The sequence below is a fragment of the Halichoerus grypus genome, chromosome 8 (assembly GCF_964656455.1).
Source record: "Halichoerus grypus chromosome 8, mHalGry1.hap1.1, whole genome shotgun sequence".
NCBI classification, from domain to species: Eukaryota; Metazoa; Chordata; class Mammalia; order Carnivora; family Phocidae; genus Halichoerus; species Halichoerus grypus.
Window position 1 is genome coordinate 59,186,189 of NC_135719.1, and position 12,506 is coordinate 59,198,694.

Here is a 12,506-nt window from a genome sequence, read left to right on the forward strand (position 1 = left end):
TTTGGAAAACAGGCAGTTTTCGAGTCCCTGTGGGTCCAGCCGTCACCAGGCAATGGGAGTGTGCCGTCTCCAGAAGCCCCAGACAGCCTGTAATATCAGCTGTGAGGACTGGGACAGTCCCTATGCTCAGCATTGACGTGGCTGTCACAGCAGGGAACCGACATTGAAAAGGCTCACTAGACAGGGACAAAAATATCAATGTCACAGACTGATGCTCCTCTGAGGGAGAGGGAAGATCATTTACAAGCTATGAAAAGTTGAAGGTTGAGAGGCTATTTTCACCTTGGTCTTCACCAAAAAGACTGTTAATTAGTGTGACTTAAGACAACAGGGCAAGAAAATAAAATCAGCTTAGGAGAGAAGAAAACAGTTGCTGACAACAGAAGGAAAGCAACTGGGCCTGAGGCCAAATACCTGCTCCTTCCTTGCAGTTGCAGCCTGGGGGCCAAGGAGGGAGGGGAGAACAAACAGGGCCTCAATACACCACGGATTTGAGTCCCTACCGCTTCTGCAATTGAGTGGCTTTGTTAAGCAAAAACAAACAAAAAACAAGCATAAAAACAATGAATTAGGATTGAAAGTAGATAATCAATCAACCTTATTAAAACAGAATTTAAAAACCATCCAAGTTTTCAGCAAATAAAATTCTGGCAGGAGCCTCTTGCTGGAGGCAGAGGGAGCATTTCTTATAAAAAGCATCCGCAACTTTTTCTCCTCATCTCACTTCCCTTTCTGGGTTCTCTTCTTTTGATCCTGCTGCAACCAGCACGCCCAAGCCCCTCGAAAGTCTTACTTCCCTGGAACATGTGAAACTAAACGATATTTTAGGAAAACACCGCCGTTCCTTCTATTCCCTCTAAGACAGATGACTGTATTTTAAGTTACTAAAAATTTAGGAAGGACCAAATAGGAAATGGTAATCAAAGACTAAAACAGAACAAAACTACTTCTCAAGCAAAATCAATGAAAGTAGCTAACAAATAATTTAAAAATAAAATTTCTCAAACAAAATCAGTGAAAGTAGTATCGCTTCTCGGCCTTTTGGCTAAGATCAAGCGTAGTATCTGTTCTTATCAGTTTAACAAAATCAGTGAAAGTAGCCAAAAAGTTTACATCGTCCCACATCCTATTGTCCTAAGCCAAAAAGGCTGGTTCCACTTTGTATCTACTTTGTGTCTGCTTTCCTGTCTTCTAGAGAAAGAATAACAGAACTAAAATGTGTATGAACTTGCATGTGTGTTGAGGAGGGCAGGAAAGAGGCCTACCCACCGCCTCCCCTCCCCATGTCACATTTCTGTCCACAGTCTGAATTACCACTTTGTTACATTTCTTTAAATCCAAAGTTTTCCCTGTGAGAGTCTTGGGATGCGGGTTGCCCTGAATCTCCATCACCAGCAAGCCTGCCTTCAAACAAATGACAATCAAGGTCCACTTATAGCTAAGAACTGATATACTCACTTGTACAAGTTCCCTCCGGAGACGTAAGAGAACTCAACTTTCTTTTTTCTTTCTTCTTTTCCTTCCTCTTTGTATTTATTGAACTCTGGGAGCCTAGTACCTTCCCACTTTACTCTAATGTCCAGTCTTACAGGCATAGCCAGATGGAAGGGGGGTGTTTGACACCTCGTCTTACTCAGGCATTAGCTGCAGCCACCAGTGAAAGAGTTCTGGGAGGCTCAATTGGTGAAATTACTTCTCACATTCAAGAAGTGAGCTCACAAAAGTCACTCCTTTGCATGTTCACAACCTACATGATAACCAGTAAGGATGGTGCGGGAATAGGAAAGGACAAGATTCTCTCACAAAGTTTTCATATTGTGTTTATTTAAATATTGAATTCACCAGGACTAGGATATCAAACAAGCAAGCAAACAAAGAAGGAATTGGATGCCCTTCTGATGCTGTGCTTAGGATCTATCTAATGAGAGTCAGGTCATGTGCTTCTTTTTTTTCCTGCCAATTTTTAACTTTATTCAAACAACCTGTAACATCGTTTACCTAAATCCAATATGTGAACCACCTGCCTCAAAGCCCCAAGATGCTTGCTAAAAATGCAGATACCTTGACAGTCCCCCAGGCACAGTGCCTCAGTTTCCTGATGATTCTTAAATATGCTGATATTTGAAGGGTTCTCAAACTTTGAAGTACATGAGAATCATGTTGAGAATATGCATAAAATGCATATCTTTGGACTGGGATTCAGTGGTTCTGGATGAGGCTCCCAATCTGCTTTTTTTTTTTTTAACTTATTTAGATTCTTTTTTCCTTTTTTTTTTTTTCTGTTTCATGAGTATAGTTGACACACAAATGTTACATTAGTTTCAGGTGTATAATATAGTGATTCAACAACTCTATACCTTATGCTGTGCTCACCACAATGGAGCTACCATCTGTCACCATACAATGTTATTACCATACCATTGATTATATTCCCTGTGCTGTACCTTTTATTCCTGTGACTTATTCATTCCATAACTGCAAGCTTGTATCTCCCACTCCTCTTCACCTATACCCAACCACCCAGACTCCTCCCCTCTGGCAATCATCAGTTTGCTCTGTGTATTTATCGGTCTGATTCTGCTTTTCTGTTTGTTCATTCATTTGTTTTGTTTTTTAGAAGCCACATATAAGCAAAATCATATAGCATGGTTTTTGTCTAACTTATTTCACTTAGCGTAACACTCTCTAGGTCTACCCATGTTGACGCAAATGGCAAGATCTCATTATATATATATACATATATATGTATATGGCTTCAAAGTAAAAAAATATATATATTAGACACAGATTACCAGCTCTTCTTTATCATATATACCACCTCTTCTTTATCCATTCATCTATAGATGGACATTTGGTTTCCTTCCATGTCTTGGCTATTGTAAATAATGTTACAATAAACAGAGGGGTGCATATATATTTTCTAAATAGCATTTTTGTTTTCTTTGGGTAAATACCCAGTAGTGGAATGACTGGATCATATGGCATTTCAATTTTAATTTTTTGAGGAACCTCCATACTGTTTTCCGCAGTGGCTATACCAACAGAGCATGAGGGTTCCTTTTTCTCCACACTTATATGGTCAATCAATCTATGACAAAGGAGACAAGAATATACAATGGGGAAAAGACAGTCTCTTCAATAAATGGTGCTGGGAAAACTGGACAGCAACACGCAAAAGAATGAAACTAGACCACTTTCTTACACCATACACAGAAATAAACCCAAAATGGATTAAGACCTACATGTGAGACCTAAAACCATAAAACTCCATTTAAAGAAATGTTAACACAGGCACTAATTTCTTTGACATCAGCCATAGCAACATTTTTCTAGATATGTTTCCTGAGGCAAGGGAAACAAAAGCAAAAATAAACTATTGGGACCACAGCAATCTGCATTTTTAGAAAGCCACTCCAGTAATTCTGAAATAGGAGCACACTGTTCACAACACTGCATAGTTTCTGAGTATTGTGCAATGCAGGCAGCTCTACTCCCCAGCTCTTTGACTACTGATAGGTCTCAGTTTTATCTTACAAGTCTTGGTCTTTTCTGTTCTCTCTGTGGTGCCTTCCCCAGTGCTAATTTACCCCCATGCTTCCATTACTGTACAGCCTACTGTTTAGATTCAAGTGCAGAAAGAAACTTCACTGGGGATGCAGAATATTTCATGGAAAATGCAGCTATGGAAGAGATAAATCACAACTAGGAATCTCATTGCTCAGGATGTCCTTCTCAGATAAATCACGTTGTACCACCCTCAACTGACCTGAACACCTTGCCACCAGCCCTGACTTGGGTCACATTCTTACAGCTAGGTCCCCCTAGCCTGCGCTCCAAACCCAGGCATGGCTAATGCCTTAAGTTGTATTGGTGGTCCCTGCCCTGGACTGCCAGCTCTTCTATTACCATCCCCTGAACTGTGACTCGCCCTGATCTCAGACTTCCCTGCTACACTGCCCCCTCTTTTATAATAATCTATGTTTAATATAAGCGGCTTTTGTTTTATTTACTTTGAAGACTTATTTTACAGATTTGCATTTCAAAAGCGTAAGCAATACCGTAACAGAAATTTGGGGAAAAGAGAAAACTTGGAAAAATAAATTAAATAATGAAAGAATATTGAAAGTAATACACTTCTTTTTCTCCGTTTTACAAATTAGAAAACTGGGATAAAGAACAATGAGCAGCATTCCAACTGTATTTTTTCATATATGTACCTTTAGTCACATGAATAGATGGGTTAGCCTGGTGATGGGTATTAAAGAGGGCACATATTGAATGGAGCACTGGGTGTTATACGCAAACAATGAGTCATGGAACACCACATCAAAAACTAATGATGTAATGTATGGTGATTAACATAACATAACAAAATAAAATAAAATAAAAAAATAAAACAACTTGTATCTTGGGGCGCCTGGGTGGCTCAGTCGTTAAGTGTCTGCCTTCGGCTCAGGTCATGATCCCAGAGTCCTGGGATCAAGCCCCACACCCAGCTTCCTGCTCAGTGGGAAGCCTGCTTCTCCCTCTCCCACTCCCCCTGCTTGTGTTCCCTCTCTCACTGTGTCTCTCTCTGTCAAAAAAATAAATAAATAAATCTTAAAAAAAAAAACCAACTTGTATCTTATATTTCCCCCAATATTCACCAATTTATCTCTTTATATATTCATTAACAAATATTTAATATACTAGTGTCACACTGCTGGTTTATATTCTTTTAAAACTTTTGCTGATACAATAAGCAAAATGTGATACAACTTTTTGATTTAATTTTTATTATTTTGATTGCTAGTGAAGTTGAACATAATTTTCAAATAGTTGTCTATTAATTGTACTCCATTATTTATTAAATATCCACTTAAATCCTTTCTCCATTTGTCTTTTGAGGACTTTGTGACTTTTTGTTTAAAAACACTTTATATATAAAAATTGTCAGGGCACTTGGGTGGTTCAGTCGGTTAAGCGTCTGCCTTCAGCTCAGGTCAGGATCCTGGAGTCCCGGGATTGAGCCCTGTATCAGGCTTCCTGCTCGGCAGGGAGTCTACTTCTCCCTCTCCCTCTGCCCCTACCCCTGCTCCTTCTCTTTCTCTCTCATTTTCCTCTCTCAAATAAATAAAATCTTAAAAAAAAAAAATAAAAATGGTTAATTCTTTGTTGATCATAATTGCTACATTATTTTCTCAGTCTGTAGTCTGTATTTTGATTTTGGTGGTTTAAAATTTTTCATGTTTGTTCTCTCTCCCTCTCTCTCAAATAAGTAAATAAAATCTTTAAAAAATAAAAAAAAAAATTTAAAAAAGGGCGCCTGGGTGGCTTAGTCGGTTAAGTGTCTGCCTTCGGCTCAGGTCATAATCCCAGGGTACTGGGATTGAGTCCACATCAGGGGTCCCTGCTCAGGGGGAAGTCCTGCTTCTCCCTTTGCCTCTGCCCCTCCCCCCTGCTCATGCGCTCTCTCTCTCTCTCTCAAATAAATAAATAAAATCTTAAAAAAATAAAAAATAAAATTTTTCATATATTGAAATATTTTAAAAATCATGTTAAGTAGTTCCATTTGTAAATGTCTTCATTTATGATCTGCTTTTTTCTTTTACTTGACATAAAAAATTATTTCCTCTCCAGATGTTTGATAAATATACAGTTGTTTTTCCCTAATTTTCATTTAATCTACTGGAATTTGGAATAGGATTTGCATTTGTCTCACAGTTTCTCCTTAGGCCTTTACAATATCCAAGACACTGTCTTCTCTACACATGGTTATTGTATTCCTTTTTTAAAACCTAGTAGGATTAAGCAAGCATTAAAGGGTGTCCTCTGTATTATAGCTAATCATGCATGGGTTGGACTCCCTGCTTGAGTATGAGCTCCTTGGGGTAGAAACTCTATTATATTAATCACTCACTCTGCCCAGCCACCCTGCCTGCCCTAATTTCAGCACAGAGACTGATGCCAAGAATGTGTTCAAAATTATATTTACAGAATAAATTGAAAGTCAGGATCCTTTGGCTTTATTAAATATTTTCAATGTTTTAAATTCTAACTCTGATAAACTGTAGTACTAACGGTGTAGTTCTAACGGAAAGATGGTATAACTCTAAATTCACAGTTGTATGTAAATTTAAGTGGTGTTTTGCTAAAGATACTCAGAAAAGTCCCCATCAAGAAGGGTGCCTGTTTTGTGGGAAGCAGATAGATGGGGCTTTCAGACAGAACTTATGACATGGGTCATGGGTGAGTTGATTTGGCCTAGGAGGAAAGCAAGGTATTAAAACACACACACACACACACACACACACACACACACACACACACACACACACTGATTTTCTCCCCAGTATGTTTGAAAAAGCAATATCCCCACAGATTTTTCAGCTTGTAAAATATCTTATCTAATTAGGTAGTGTTTGTGTGAAAAGTGCCCTGGGAGCACTGATTGGTGAAGTGAGCTGACCTGGGCCCCAGGACTCAGGCCCAGACCTGAACAACCTTTAGAGGAGTTGGCCTGGACTCTCGGCAGTCTCTAATGCTGCTCCCTTGGACCCACCCTGGTCTGAGGCTGGCACACGGGGGAACAACCATGAAGTGGGGCTAGAGAGGAGGGAGAAGGAATCCCTCCCCTTTGTACTGGACGGCAGAATGCTAGTAACTGCAGCAGCAACTCATTTTACTCAGGTCCGAGAACCATGGCAAAATTCCAGAGGGCTCTAAATTTATGCTCTAGGTTTTTATCCGTAACTAAGTCAGAAATACATGCTGCTCCAGGGGGTCCTGGTTGATCTCTTGGCAAGAGAAGAATGGGACATCTTGACTGACTAGTTCATCTACATGCCAAGCAGAAGGGAGGAGGTCATTACTAGAAGAATGGAGAATACTTGCCAGAAGAATCATCAGATGCCACCTAGACAGATGTTGTTAAAGTGAATATTGAAATCAGAATTTTGTGGGAAATTCAGATGCAGCAAGGTAAATAGTCTGGGTCAGACTGACAGGCCTGGAACAGTAATAGGGCTATCTATATAAATCCATTATAGAGACTTTCAGTGGTCTCCCAGGACTCTCCCAGCCTCTAAACATTTAATTCTAGCAAGAGCTTAGGACAGTGGATACTTACATGTGTTAGAATATTTGCAGTTTCAATCTGCTTAATGTGTCAAGGGTAGCAGCATGCCCTCTATTTTTAAAATCTCTACCCTGAAGCAGGGAGTTCCATGTGCCATGCATTCATTGTCCAACAAATATGAATTATTTCTCTTATGATTTCCACTCTGGGCATACCTCAGTTCTTGGGATATCTATTTCCCTTACAGAGATTTTTTATAAGAATATTTAACTCTTACTATGTAAGTTACTGTTTTAATGTTTTCCTGATTTCATTAATCCTCACAGCAACACTTATAGGTTGGAAGCACTATTATAAAACTACCTGAACAAAATGAGACATCATAAAGGTTAAGTAATGTGCCCAAGGTATCATAACTAGTAAGTAGTAGAACTAGGGTATAAACTGACTCCAAAGTTGATGTTCATAACTATGAAAACATAGGATCTTTTCTCAATGATCTGATCTAAAGTAGGTGAGAAGAACATTTGCTTTAAGAATAAGAACCTGAGAAAACACTTTGAGGAGGTTCCAAGCTGGCAGAGTAGTAGAGGGACCCTGGACTTGCCTTGTCCTTTGAGTACAACTAGATCAACCTTCAACTATTTTGGAACAAGTAGGAAAAGGATCAGAGGAGTATAGAAACAATCCACACATTTGGAGTGAGTGAATTTGGCAGAAGCAAGGTTCAGAGCCCTGAACTGGGGGACTGGGTTGGGGGGCCACAGGGCTAGGAAGGGGGGGAAGCCCAGTTCAGGGAGCAAAGTCAGGAAGAGGGAAAAAGTCAGAAAGATTGCAGACCCCTCAATAAGCTGTGGTGAGTGGACATCAAAAGAAAGCAGAGGTAGCAATCCTTAAATCAGACAGATTAGATTTTAAAGCAAAGACTGTAATAAGAGATGAAGAGGGACACTATATCATACTTAAAGGGTCTATCCAACAAGAAGATCTAACAATCATAAATGTTTATGCCCCTACCTTGGGAGCAGCCAATTATATAAACCAACTAATAACAAAATTAAAGAAATACATTGACAATAATACAATAATAGTGGGGGACTTTAACACCCCACTCACAACAATGGACAGATCATCTAAGCAGAAGACCAACAAGGAAACAAGAAGTTTGAATGACACACTGGACTAGATGGACTTCACAGATATACTAGAGCATTCCATCCTAAAGCAACAGAATGCACATGGAATATTCTCCAGAATAGATCACAAACTGAGTCATAAATCAGGTCTCAACAGATTCCAAAAGATTGGGATCATTCCCTACATATTTTCAGATCACAATGCTTTGAAACTTGAATTCAATCATGAGAGGAAATTTGGAAAGAACTCAAACAATTGGAAGTTAAAGAGCATCCTACTAAAGAATGAAAGGGTCAACCAGAAAATTAAAGATTTTAAAAAATACATGGAAACTAATGAAAATGAAAACACATCTGTTCAAAACCTTTGGGATACAACAAAGGCAGTCCTAAGAGGGAAGTACAGTGCAATATAAGCCTCTCTCAAAAAAATTAGAAGAATCTCAAATACACAAGCTAACCTTACACCTAAAAGAGCTGGAGAAAGAACAACAAATAAAGCCTAAACCAAGCAGTAGAAGAGAAATAATAAAGATTAGGGCAGAAGTCAGTGAAATTGAAACCAGAAAAACAGTAGGACAGTTCAATGAAACTAGAAGCTGGTTCTTTGAAAGAATTAGTAAGATAGATAAAACTCTAGCCAGACTTATCCAAAAGAAAAGAGAAAGGGCCCCAATTAATAAAATCATGACTGAAAGGGAGAGATCACGACCAACACCCAAGAAATAGAGACAATTTTAAGAACTTATTATGAGCAACTATATGCCAACAAATTAGGCAATCTGGAAGAAATGGATGCATTCCTGGAAACTTAGAAACTACCAAAACTGAAACAGGAAGAAACAGAAAACCTGAACAGACCAATAAACAGCAAGGAAATTAAAGCAGTAATCAAAAAAAAAAAAAAAAAAAAAAAAAACCTTCCATAAAACAAGAGTCCTGGGCCAGATGGCTTCCCAGGGGAATTGTACCAAACATTTAAAGAAGAATTAATACCTATTCTACTAAAGCTATTTCAAAAAATAGAAATGGAAGGAAAACTTCCAAACTCGTTCTATGAGTTACCTTGATCCCAAAACCAGAAGAAGACCCCATCAAAAAGGAGAATTACAGACCAGTATCTCTGATGAACATGGATGTCAAAATACCCAGATACTAGCCAATAGAATCCAACAGTACATTAAAAGGATTACTCACCATGACCAAGTGGGATTTATTCCTGGGATGCAATGGTGGTTCAACATTCGCAAATCAATCAATGTGATAGATCACATTAATAAAAGAAAGGACAAGAACCATATGATCCTCTCAATTGATGCAGAAAAAGCATTTGACAAAATATAGCATCCTTTCTTGATTAAAACTCTCCACAGTATGGGGATAGAGGGAACATACCTCAATACCATAAAAGCCATCTACAAAAAGCCCACAGTGAATATCATTCTCAATGGGGAAAAACTGAGAGCTTTACCCTTAAAGTCAGGAACACAACAGGGATGCCCACTCTCACTGCTGTTGTTCAACATAGTACTAGAAGTCCTAGCCTCAGCAATCAGACAGCAAAAATAGCCTCAGCAATCAGACAGCAAAAAGAAATAAAAGGCATTCAAATTGGCAACAAAGAATTCAAACTCTCACTCCTGGCAGATGACATGATACTCTATATGGAAAACCCAAAAGACTTCACTTCAAACTTGCTAGAACTCATACAGCAATTCAGCAATATGGCAGGTTACAAAATCAATGCACAGAAATCAGTTGCATTTCTATACACTAACAATCAGACCGAAGAAAGAGAAATTAAGGAATTGATCCCATTTACAATTGCACCCAAAACCATAGGATACCTAGGAATAAACCTAACCAAAGAGGTAAAGGATCTGTACTCTAAAAGCTACAGAACACTTATGAAAGAAATTGAGGAAGACACAAAGAGATGGAAAAACATTCCATGCTCATGGATTGGAAGAATAAAATTGTTAAAATGTCTATGCTACCCACAGCAATCTACACATTTAATGCAATCCTTATCAAAATACCATCAACATTTTTCACAGAGCTGAAACAAACAATCCTAAAATATGTATGGAACTGGAAAAGACCCCAAATAGCCGGGGGGAATGCTGAGAAAGAAAACCAAAGCTGGGAGAATCACAATGCCTGACTTCAAGTTATATTACAAAGCTGTGATCATCAAGACAGCATGGTACTGGTATAAAACCAGACACATAAATCAATGAACAGAATAGCCCAGAAATGGACCCTCAACTCTATGGTCAACTAATTTTTGACAAAGCAGGAAAGAATATCCAATGGAAAAAAGACAGTCTCTTCAATGAATGGTGCTAGGAAAATTGGACAGCGACATGCACAAGAATGGGACTGGACCACTCTCTTACACCATACACAAAGATAAACTCAAAATGGATGAAAGGCCTAAATATGAGATAGGAATCCATCAAAACCTTAGAGGAGAATGCAGACAACAACCACTTTCACCTCAGACACAGAAACTTCTTGCTAGACATGTCTCCAAAGGCAAGAAAAACAAAAGCAAAAATGAACTTTTGGGACTTCATCAAGATAAAAAGCATCTTCACAGCAAAGGAAACAGTCAACAAAAATAAAAGGCAACCTACGGAATGGGAAAAGATATTTGCAAATGACATATCAGATATGTCAGATACTTGGCTGGTATCCAAGATCTATAAAGAAGTTATCAAACTCAACACCCAAAAAAACCAAAAAATCTAGTCAAGAAATGAGCAGAAGACATGAACAGACATTTCTCCAAAGAAGACATACAGTTGGCCACAGACACATGAAAAAAGGCTCCACATCACTTGGCATCAGGGAAATACAAATGGAAACCACAATGAGACACCACCTCACACAAGTCAGAATGGCTAAAATGAACAAGTCAGGAAACAACAAATGTTGGTAAGGATGTGGAGTAAGGGGAACCCTTTTACACTGTTGGTGGGAATGCAAGCTGGTACAGCCACTCTGGAAAACAGTATGGAGAATCCTCAAAAAGTTGAAAATAGAGCTACCCTATGACCCAGCAATTGCACTACTGGATATTTACCCCAAAGATACAAATGTAGTGACTCAAAGGGTCACCTGTAACCCAATGTTTATAGCAGCAATGTCCACAATAGCCAAACTATGGAAAGAGCCCAGATGTCCATCAACAGATGAATGGATAAAGAAGATGTGGTTCATATATACAATGGAATATTACTCAGCCATCAAAAAAAGGATGAAATCTTATAATCTACATCAACATGGATGGAACTGGAGGGAATTATCCTGAGCGAAATAAATCAATCATAGAAGGACAATTATCATTGATCACTCATATGTAGAATTTAAGAAACAAAACAGAGGATCACAGGGGAAGGGTGGGAAAAATAAAATAAGTCAAAATCAGGGAGGGAGACAAACCATAAAAGACTCTTAACTATAGAAAACAAACAGGATTGTTGGAGAGGTGATGGAGGGGGATGCGGTAACTTAGGGATGGGCATTAAAGAGGGCACATGATGTCATGAGCACTAGGTATTATATGCAACTGATGAATTACTAAACTCTACATCTGAAACTAATGATGTACTATGTGTTAACTAATTGCATTTAAATAAAATAAGTAAAAAAAGTAAAAAAAAATAATAAATAAGAACTTGTGATTTCAAAAATTTTAAGATTCTCCTATAAAGTTCAGAGTAACCTATTGTTTGAATACATTTTCAATTCTGCAAAATAGAATGTTATTTTGTGAAAGTAATGAGGCAATGTCCCTAATGACCTGAAGGCAAATAAAATAATTTAGAGTTATTAGAGTTAATCCAGCAAACACTGAAAGGATGGTTTTATTCATTTTTATTGAAAATATTTACATGAAGATATATTCTTGCATTTATATTTTATAAGATGACAATTCATATGGATAAAAATTAAAATGAGATTTTTCATTATATTTGTATTCCAAATTATTATGCTTTACAATGTGCATTTATTTGTATAAGTTCTTTTGGACATATTAAATGTTTCTTCATTTATAAAGAAGAAGAGTGAAGATCCCAAAATTCCTCAAATGATGCCTAAAAGTGTTATTTGATAAATATGGCACTATTTCAAACTGGAAACAGAACCAAGCATGGTCTACCATTTCAGCAGGAAAAGTTCAGTTTGCCCCAGACAAAGGTCTTCCTATTGAACCTTCAAGATTTAAAATAATTCTAAGGCTTGAATTTGGCCAAGCAAACCAATCAATCAGTTAGCCAATCAATTAAAAGTTATTAGGTATGTGG

General features: G+C 38.0%; 1 pseudogene; it reads left to right on the forward strand.

Annotated features, from left to right (window-relative positions):
• Window positions 1-1,025: 1,025 nt before the first annotated feature.
• LOC118522577 (U2 spliceosomal RNA) lies at window positions 1,026-1,130 on the forward strand (annotated as a pseudogene).
• Window positions 1,131-12,506: the final 11,376 nt, after the last annotated feature.